General features: G+C 40.7%; 1 pseudogene; it reads right to left on the reverse strand.

Moving 5' to 3' along the window:
- Positions 1 to 9,400: 9,400 nt before the first annotated feature.
- Positions 9,401 to 10,277, reverse strand: LOC149211591 (adenylate kinase 5, chloroplastic pseudogene; annotated as a pseudogene).
- Positions 10,278 to 10,815: the final 538 nt, after the last annotated feature.

The following is a 10,815-nucleotide window of genomic DNA, read 5'->3' on the forward strand; positions in this document are numbered from 1 at the left end:
CATTAAACATGGAGGATTTAAAGAAAAAATTGCAACTCTGTGTCAGCACGTCTGTTTGTGTATTTTTCTGCACTTCCAGCGCAATGCCACAGTTGGCCGCAGGGTGAGCAGCGCGGGTCCGATGGGTAAAACTCGCGTTGATCACCCTCGACATAAATTTTTGCTAATCCCTCCTTACATCCTAATCTATGGATGAAAATGCATGAAATTACAACCAAATAAGGGAAGGGACAAATCTCTAACTTGCAGCGAATGACTCGACGAATGGTGTTCGAGATTAATCATACTCCTTGCCTGAAGATCAAGGTAAAATAGGGTAAAAATTTGCAAAATGGTAAAAATGATTTAATTTTTTGAGTTTTTATAAGTTTTCAAGTGACATTTTAACCAAATTAGGGCATATTTCAGTTATATTTTAATATTTTTCCTCCAAATGGGTAATGTGCATTTCACTTGTGCAATGATAGGTCATGGAACATGGTGATGGTGATTAATTATGACTGATTCAATAAGTTTTATTTTATCACTTTTTTCAAACTCATAAAAAACAAATGTAAAAGCGACCCCCTAGAGTCATCTTTAAGCTCTTTTTTTACTCTCAAAACATGAAAAGACTATCGAGTACTTGTCTTTTCGAACTCATTAAAGTAAATGAAATGACGTCTACTCAGTATAAGTTTAACCCTTTTCTAGATTGAGATAGACTATTGTATGAAAAAGGAATACCTTAGTCGAACATGGCTAAGAGGTTCTCTTGGATATTGTTTTCTACCTTTTCGGGTTCAAGAGACGATTTATGAAAAGGGACCTTTGGAGTTTTATTTTTTGCCTCTTTTTCAAACTCTCTAAACATGAAAAATATGTTGAGTTTCACCTCCATCAGAATCGTAAAACAAATGATGCAGAACATGTCACCATGACGAGACCGAATTTCTCCTTCCTAGGACTCGTTAAACTTACTAGGATGGATTCATCCAAAGGATGAACTTATATGGCAAGCATATGCTATCCCCTTCAAGCTTGTGATTAAAAATAATGGGGTACTCACAAGAAATAGTGGGGGTGACGCAGGGTATACCCCTGCTGTACCCACAGTATGCATATCTACCTATGCATAAACCATTATCCCAGCAATTAATATGACCTACCAGGTTAAAAATTCATCCTCTGTGATGGTTAAGGCCCCTTTCTTTAGAATTCACACGGAAACATATAATTAGACTAACCAAAGTCTAAACCTTCATTATCGGAACTGGTTAACCCTTAAAAACCTTTATAAATCCTTATGGCCACATATATATAAAGATCCACTTATATCTTTGGATTATAAGCTTAAGTCCATCATAATTTCCTTATAAGAGAATACACATAAAACAGGCACAACATACCTTTTTCTGCTAATTCTCGGCCTTTGGCACAGTTACCGAGTATTGCCCGTATTGTAATCGCTCATCATTTACCATGGTCATACCACATGTATGCTCTATCACCCCTCTGACTCTGATATATGAATATTGGAATCGTTAACATCACTCCTTTGTATTAAAAAGACTCGTCCACGGCGCTTCACAGAATACAAAGGAAATACGTTAAATTTCCGCTCTGAAACGTATAAGTGGATCTCAAAATATATACACCTGCAACCATAATGTTCATCGAGTCTGTTCCTTGAGCCTTCCCACTTTAATTTCCGCAACGGCTGATCTTCGTTCAACGATTATCAGTATCGGCTATCGCTATCGCACCATCGCAATTGACCCTTTCCACTTAAGCTCCGATCTCACATATATTACGGACTCGATGGGCTTATAGGTTACATCTGATAAGATTTCGGGTCCGGCTATAGATCGCATGTCGCAATTGCTTCCTCCCTTTGGGATATGTGATGCGATCCCGATTAATTCACTCTACCGATTTAATGTTGGCCGTCGATCACCTCGATCTGACGGCTACTGTGCATGAATAATTCACTTCTTCGCTAATCCAATTACATATGTATTTACATTATTTATTCAATGTTTCTGTGGATTCTGGCTTTCTTCAAAGTTCCGGTCTCTCGGTGCTTTTAATTGTGCACTTCCTCTTGAGCTTGAATTTGATCCTTCTAATGGATTCACCCGTCCATTATGGTTCTCCTCTTCGTGTCTTTCTCTGTGTACTCGCCGAGCTTCGACTGCAACTTTCTGTTATACAGAAAAGGGCTAGTTCATTCATTGTATAATGTTCGATCACACTCTTATACAAATGGAAATTGAATCTCTGTTCGATATATCTATATATATATATATATATATATATATATATATATATATATATCAACACACAATTACATAATGAGACTTTTTGTCTATCCTCGGCCTGATCTTCTAATTTAAATGGCCTTGGTTCATTATCTGCCCGTAGGCTTACAAAACACTCCAACCTGCTATCCCTCTAACCTATTCAACCTCTCCAACCCCTGTTCATTCCTTTTTAGCTTACATTTATACAAAAGAATTCTAAAACCAATTTCTGTTTTAGATCGAGTGATCAAGGGCTATTAGCTTACATTGGAGCCAGAGGACCATGGGCAGAGAAACGAAAAGCGCCATCATACAAAGGTGGGACCCATGACCTAGAAACCGACGGTTTGATCAGGGCGCCCTTGAACGGTAAGAGGTTTTGGGGGAGAGCGAAGCGATCCCACTAAGCAATCGATGCGTGGTAGCGGAGGTGAGAGAAAAACCGCGGTGATCGCGCATTATCGGTCGAGCAAGTCAACCGCGCTCGACATTCATATGATGTCAGATCTGGAGGAGCCCAGATCAGATGGTTGACATTGCGCCTGATAGACAAGCCAAATCGATAAGGAATTAAGCCGCGATTTAAGGGGATTTGGAATCCGTTGACCGCCACGGTGGAGAAAGAATGTATCCATGACATAACGGAGGAAAGGAAGTGACGAACACACTGGTGTTGTTCCGATGGAGACACGTGGCTACTTCCTGAGCACTCATGTTGATGTCGAACAAGGAACTCCAAGCACACAGGCGGTAGGCGAATCGACGTAGGTGGGAGAGGAACCGAACAGGCATGGAGATTAAATGGCTAAATCCATGAACAAAGACAGTCGAATGAGAAGCAAGAGAGAGAGCGAAGAGTCCAAGCGACCAAGAAAGACAGTGAATAGTGAACCCTTAGAGGAAGACTGAGCACAAAGAGTAGTAAAGCCAAGCAGAGGAGGCAGAGGGCCGAGCTGACCACAGGCAGCCGTGAGCACCAGAGAGCTTGAAGATTCAAGCCTTCCCATAGAGGAATCTGTCCGGATTGAGCATCATAGTTGGCTCTTTCCACTGTAGACCAAGGGTCGCAGAGCTGGTAGGAAGAACAAGAGTCTGTGTAACCCGAGTGGCTTGGGGAATCCAAGAACCACCGTGCCAAGCAAAATCTGCTTCAGGAGAACTCATATTGAGTCCCTGTATTGTAATTTCTCTACTGAAAGACACAATAAAACAAGGCCACCACTGAAGCTGGACTGGAGACGTAGCCCTGGAGGATAGGGTGAACTCCTTATTAAAAATTGCTTGTGTCTTTGTGTTGCTTACTGTATTTCTCTGCTCTCTTTCCATTTATTTTATGTGTATTGGCAATCTGATCGATCCGTTGTTTCAATAACACAGAACACACACACCATCACATGAGTCTGTAATACCTTTTGTTTAATAAATCATCAACTGAAGTCACTCATAGGGTGATTATCAAATCAAGTGGTATCAGAGCTCTAGGTTGTAAGGTTAGACAAGCTTGTGTTGGTTTAGCTGTGAATGCTCACTAGATCAAAGCTCAAATTAGGAGAAGGAGAGTTGGTGGAAACTAATCCTGAAATTGAGAGAGTCTATTCTCGGAAGACAATGTCAGAGGAAGGTTCTATAGGGCCAGACCCTCAATTCATAGAAAGTTTCCTAGCTATAAAGTCTATGGTAGAAGAAATGTATAGGGACTTTAGAAAGCATAAGGGTGAAGATTCATTAGGCTCTAAGCAAGATAAAGAAGAAGATGAATCTCATTCCCATGACCACTCCAAAGGAAAGGGGAAGAAGAAAGCTTTCTCACACCTCCTAATAGCCCTGTGCATAATAAGAAAGCATCTTTGATTAAGTTAGATGTTAAATTTGATTTGCCTATATATGATGGAGAGCTAAATGTTGAAAAGTTGGACAATTGGATAAAACAAATTGATGTGTATTTCAGAGTAAAAAATATAGACTCAGACAAGAGTAAGATTCAGCTGGCAAGCCTACGCCTAGGAGGCACTGCCTTGGTTTGGTGGGAAGGAAAAACCCAAGCTGATATGAGGAAGCATGGTAAGGCTATCTCTGTCTGGAGTGACTTTGTTTTTGCCATCAAAAAGCACTTCTATCCATTGGCCTACATGCAACAAGCGATGATGAGTTGGCAAACTCTTCGGCAGTTGAAAGGGTAAAGTGTGCAAGGGTATACTCAATAATTCAGAAAGAGAGCGTTTATGTTGGGTATCTCATTAGACTCACCAGAAACTCTTTTGAAGTACATTAGTGGTCTACACAGCTACATGAGGCATACCATCCTCATGTTTAATCCCACTAGTATAGATGAGGTATCTGTACAAGCTACTCATCTAGAAGCTAGAGGAAAGAATGGAAATCCAGAAGTTGGGGGACCATCCCAACCCACTGTAAGCAAGAGCAAGGAGAAAAGAAAGCAGAAGTGGAAAGAAAGGAAGGCTAACACTGCACAAAAAGGCAAAGCTTCATGCACTCACTATAAAAAGGAGGGGCATGATGATGAGCACTGTTGGATTCTGCATCTAGAGCTTGGGCCTAAGAAGTCTGAGGGCAAGAAGAAGAAGACTGCTACAGCTATTCAGAAAGATTTGGGGTCAGACTCAGGAGATGAAACAATCATTGCAGCCATAGGTATAAAAGGTAAGAATTTTGAAGCATCTACTAGTAATTCTGCTCAATCTATTATTGATGAAGAACATGAGAGAAAAAGACATGAGCTTTTCCATATTCGAGTTGTTTCCAAAAATCAAAAGATTGATACTTTGTTTGATAGTGGCTCACAAGTAAATCTAATTTCAGAATCAATTGTAAAGAAATTGGGATTAGCAACTACACCTCATAAGAAGCCATACCCATTAGGATGGTTGAATGATAAAGCACAACTACAAGTGACTAGAAAGTGCAAAATCAAGTTTTCTTTTGGGTCAACATTTGTAGATGAGGTTGAGTTAGATGTAATTCCTTTGGATATATGTGGAACTGTTTTAGGAAGTCCTTACTTGTATGATAGAAAGGATATTTTCTATAGAGCTGAGAACAAGTATCTACTTGTTAAAGATGGAATCGAATACTTTGTAAGAGCTCATAAGCTCAAGAATAATTATACTCTCGTAAACTCGGGATAGATGAAAAGAATGATAAATTCATGCAAATAGTTCTTACTTATGGTTGTAAAGGAAAAGAAAACTGATAAAACCAATGTATTTGAGGGCTGTAATTCTGATCAGCAAGTTGATATAGAAAAGATTGTTTCTGAGTATGATGTCTTTTTTCAAGAACCTCAAGGTCTACCACCCAAAAAGGGAATAGTACATGATATTATTTTGCAGCAAGATGTTCCTTTGCCTAACATTGGGTTGTACAGGTTATCTGCTTTAGAGAATGCTGAAATCAAGAAGAAGGTGCAGGAGTTGCTCGAGAAAGGGTTCATCGGGCCTAACACATCACCATGTGGGTCACCAATCGTTTTGGTGAGAAAGAAAGATGGCTCGTGGAGAATGTGCATTAACTACTGAGCACTGAATAAGATAACAATCAAAAATCGTTATCCCTTCCTCGCATAGATGATCTTCTAGATCAATTGAAGGAAGTTGTTTATTTCACCAAGCTGGATTTGCATAGTGGATACTATCAGGTCAGAGTTGCAGAGCAAGATGCATGGAAGACTACTTTCAAAACAAAGCAGGGATTGTATGAATGGCTGGTTATGCCTTTTGGCTTGACCAATGCCCCTGCTACTTTCATGAGATTAATGAATGATGTACTCAGACCTTTTCTTGATGATTTTGTTATTGTGTATCTAGATGACATTCTGATTTTTAGTAAAACATGGGAAGAACATTTAAAGCATGTTAAGTAGACATTAGATGTTTTGAAAAAAGAAAAACTTTATGTTAAACTCTCCAAATGTGAATTTGGCAAAACCTCTCTAAATTATTTGGGTCATATAGTAGGGGGAGGTGAATTGAAAATAGATCCCTCTAAAGTGGCAGTCATTGTAAACCGGCCTAAACCCAAGTCTGCTACAGAAGTGAGAAGCTTCTTAGGAACAACACAGTATTGGAGGAAGTTCATTTCAAATTTTTCCTCAATTGCAGCTCCCTTACATGCTTTGACAAGATTGAACAAGGTGTTTCAGTGGGGAGGCAAACAGTAGAAAGCCTTCGACACCTTGAAAGAAAAAAATAGTACATCACCTGTACTAGCACTACCAGATCTACAAAGACCATTTGAGATCCAAACTGATGCCAATGACTATGCCATGGGAGCAGTGTTGACACAACATGGTAAACCCATATGTTATCATTCTGAGACTTTTAATCTGTAGTAGTTAACTATCCTACCTATGATAAAGAATTGTATGCATTAGTTCAAAGTGTGAAAAAGTGGAAACATTACTTAATGGGCAAAGAAACAGTAATACATACTGATCATCAGCCACTTCAATATCTACACTCCCAAACTAAGTTGCAACAATCACAACATTACAGATGGATGGGTTTTCTACAATAGTTTCATTTATTCATCAGATATAAAAAGGTCATACATAACAAGGTTGCAGACATGTTATCTAGACCCATTATAAATGCATCTACCATACTTAAGCATAATTCTATGTTGCACGAAAGCTACATAGAACAGTATGCTCAGGACATGGACTTTAAAGATGTATATGCAACTTTGAGTCAAGGCAAAAGAGTAGAAGAATTGGACTATCATGTGAATGACCGACTCTTATATCATTGTGGGAAACTCTACATTCCACAAATTAAGAGAGCAAAGATAATTAGGGGAGCACACACTTCTCTGATATCAGGTCACTTTGGGGTAAGTAAAATAGTTGCACAGCTGCAAAGGTTCTGTTATTGGCCAAAAATGAGTGAGACAGTTTCTAGATATGTCAAGGTGTGTGCTATGTGTGCTAAAAGCAAGCCCAATAACAGAAAACTAGGCTTGTACACTCCATTGCCAGTTCCTTCTCACCCTTGGGAAAGCATTTCCATGGATTTTGTTGGAGGACTGCCCAAATCTAGGAAGGGTCATGATTATCTATACGTTGTTGTGGATAGGTTCAACAAAATGTGTATTTTGATACCCTGTAGTAAACAGATTACAACTGAACAAACTGCAAAATTGTTCTTTGAACATGTATGGGTTCATTTTGGATTACCCACTTCTATTATATCTAATCGAGACACCTGATTTGTGGGAAAGTTTTGGTCCAGTCTGTGGGAACTAATAGACACCAAATTAAAGAAAAGCACAACTTTTCATCCACAAACAGATGGCCAGACAGAAGTAGTTAACAGGGTAGTGGTCCAGGTACTGAGAGGATATTGGAACAAACATCCTAAGCTTTGGGATGAACACTTGTGTTATGTGCAGCATGCTTACAATAGAGCAAAACACTCTTCTACACAGAGATCTCCTTTTGAGACCTGTTTTGATTTCATACCAAGGTCTCTTTTGGATTTTGTCTTTGGTAAAGATACCATGGTTGATGGACACAGTGATGTGGACAGGGCAACTAGGTTCATTGAACAGATCTAGGAGATCCATCAGGCAGTACAGGAATAGCTGGAAAAGAGCCAGGCCAAATACAAGGCTAGGCATGATAAGCATCGGATGGAGCATAGTTTTCAAGTTGGAGACCAAGTCTGGCTGTATATCAGCAAGGACAGGATGCAAGGTGAAAGTAAGAAGCTAAAACCTATCAGGTATGGACCCTTCAGGATACTTGAGAAGATTGGTGAAAATGCTTTTCACCTTGCTCTACCAGCTTACATGCACATCTACTCAGTCGTGAACGCAGATTGCTTGAGGTTGTTTGAACCTTCAATGATTGAGGACCCTGAAGAGCAGAGTCAATTACCTTCTATTGATGACCTGCTACCTGAATATCTTAATGATTTGCAGGAAGATACAGTGTTGGACAGGAAGGTAAGGATGATGTGCAGTGGACAGGTGGAATACCTCAGGATTGGGATTAAAGGTTCGAAGCCGAACAATAAGTGGATTGAGATTAGACAAGTGAGACAGCAGTTTCCTCACTTAGTCGATACTTGAAGAAAACCAACTTTTGGTGGTCCAAAAGATTTTCAGTAGGGAGGCCGTGATCCAAATCGGATCCATAAACGACTGTCAAAGAATCATGACTGTATCAGGACGAAACAAATCCTTGAAGAATCCAAAACAACAATCAGAAACGCCCTAAACCAGTGGCCATGGCAGTCGGCGTGGAACGACAACAACCTCGGTCAAAGCGCGCTGACCTAGGCCCATGGAGACTACACAGGATGTCGAAATAGCCCCAGGGAGCCCCAAAACGGGCAAAGGGACTGATTTTCAATGCGCTTGGCGCTAATCGCGCATCGCTAGGCGAACAGGGCCGAAATGGTAGAGCCTTAAGCACTCGGTCACATTGGAGCTAGAGGACCGTGGGCAGAGAAACGAAAAGCGTCATCGTATGAAGGTGGGACCCCAAGACCTGGAAACCGACGGTTTGATCGGGGTGCCCTTGAACGGTAAGAGGTTTTGGGGGAGAGCGGAGTGATCCCACTCAGAGATCGACGCATGGCAGCGAAGGTGAGAGAAAAACCACTGTGATTGCGCGTTATCAGTCGAGCAAGTCAACCGCGCTCGACATGCGTATGATGTCAGATCTGAAGGAGCCCAAATCGGACAGCCGAGATTGCACCCGATAGACAGAAGTGGAATCGACGGAGAATTAAGCCGCGATTTAAGGGGATTTGGAATCCGTTGACCGCCACAGTGAAGAAAGAACGTATCCACGATATAACGAAGGAAACGAAGCGACGAACAGGCTGGCGTTGTTCCGATGGAGACACGTGGCTACTTCCTGAGCGCTCATGCTGACGCATGAGGCGTTTTGAATGACACTGGACACAAAGACAAAATTATTTGGTGTTGTGACTGAGTGCGTAGCGCTGAACCCAACGCGTAGCGCACACCTCATTGCGTAGCGCCTGAGTAATGTAACACTGGCCGCGCTCACCCAATGCGTAGCGCACTGCCCGATGCGTAGCGCACAGCTTCAATGCGTAGCGCACCTTCCAGTTTCCAATTTTTTCGCCCTTTTAACCTGCCCATTTAAAATCAAGTGCCTTCAACTCATCTACTGCCTCGCCATCATCAGCAAGAGTGAGAGCAATTACTCGTATAAGCTCCATCAGTGTGCCAATTCTATACACATCCATGTCAGGGTTCAACTCTGGGATATTTATTTCAATCTTTAATCTGGTATAGCCATCTTCTACAACCCTTATTGTGGCACAACGCACATCCTCATAGAAATATTCTCGTATCTCTCTGGAATGAGGAATGTTATTCAACTTTGTAGGAATTCCTTTCCAGTTACTCTTGCTTCTAAATCTGTCATCATTCATAGATCCGTCTTTGGTTGGAAGCAAATGATCGTTACTATGAACTAAAGACCTGGTATCCATCAATTCTCGTGCAAGCAATTTTGCCAAGATTGTATCAATATCCTCAAACACTTGCTGTTTAGGTTGACTTCCATCAATTTTCCTGATGGCATTCTCGTAAATAGAAAGCACTGCCTCAACATTCTGTTGATATGTTTGAAAGCGATATTTTACTTTTTCCTTGGTGTCATCAGAACGTTGAGTAAGCCTTGCTGCAATTTCCTCGGTCTCTGGAGGAAAATACTTCAAGTGGTAAATTTTCCCTGTAATAGGATCAAGCCTCCTTCCAACAACTCTTTCAATAAGGATTTCCTGAGGGACATTCAACAAGAGAAAAATGTCTGGCCTGATCTCAAGCTTCTCAAGAACCTCTGCTTGTGATAAGCTCCGTGGATATCCATCAAGTAGCCATCCCTTTTCTTGTGCATCTTGTTGTTCCAGACGATTCTTTACCATCGTCATCACAATTTCATCTGGAACCAATAAGCCCTTTTCCATGTAGTCCTTGGCCAACAAGTCTCCAGTGGAAATATGTACTAAACCATACTTTAATACAGCTTTGTCTTTTGTTCCCTTTTCTAATTTTCTGAGCTTGAATGATGGCTTTTCTTCTGTTGAGTGTTTTGTAGGGATAGGAACTGCTGACGCTGAGACAGGGCTGCCATTTGAAGAGCTGGAGAATTTTAAAACATTTGACAAATTACATATTCTAAAAAACACATTTAATGATTTCTTCTTCAAAACAGGGTTTTGAGGAAGAATCAATCTCACATTATTGACGGTGACATTCCTAAAAAACTTACTGCATTATTTCACACTTCTGCAGACAAAACTCTGGACTCAAGACATAAAATGGCTCTTCTGATCAAAATGGCATTTAATGACTACCAGTGACGGGAAATGAACCTTGGTGAATTTAACTGCAGCGGGCTGACAAGACGGAGTCTAACACCAACCAAAGAACCTAGTGATCTTGAAATATGTGTGAGTCTGTGCCAAGCTAGATGAGTTGTGGTAGAAATTGAATGAAGTTATTGTGTTTGAAGAGAGAGTTGTAGAGTAAGCAA

Source organism: Pinus tabuliformis, chromosome 1_1, assembly GCF_031772625.1.
Source record: "Pinus tabuliformis cultivar Carrire ecotype Pingquan chromosome 1_1, CPIR1, whole genome shotgun sequence".
Classification (NCBI taxonomy): domain Eukaryota; kingdom Viridiplantae; phylum Streptophyta; class Pinopsida; order Pinales; family Pinaceae; genus Pinus; species Pinus tabuliformis.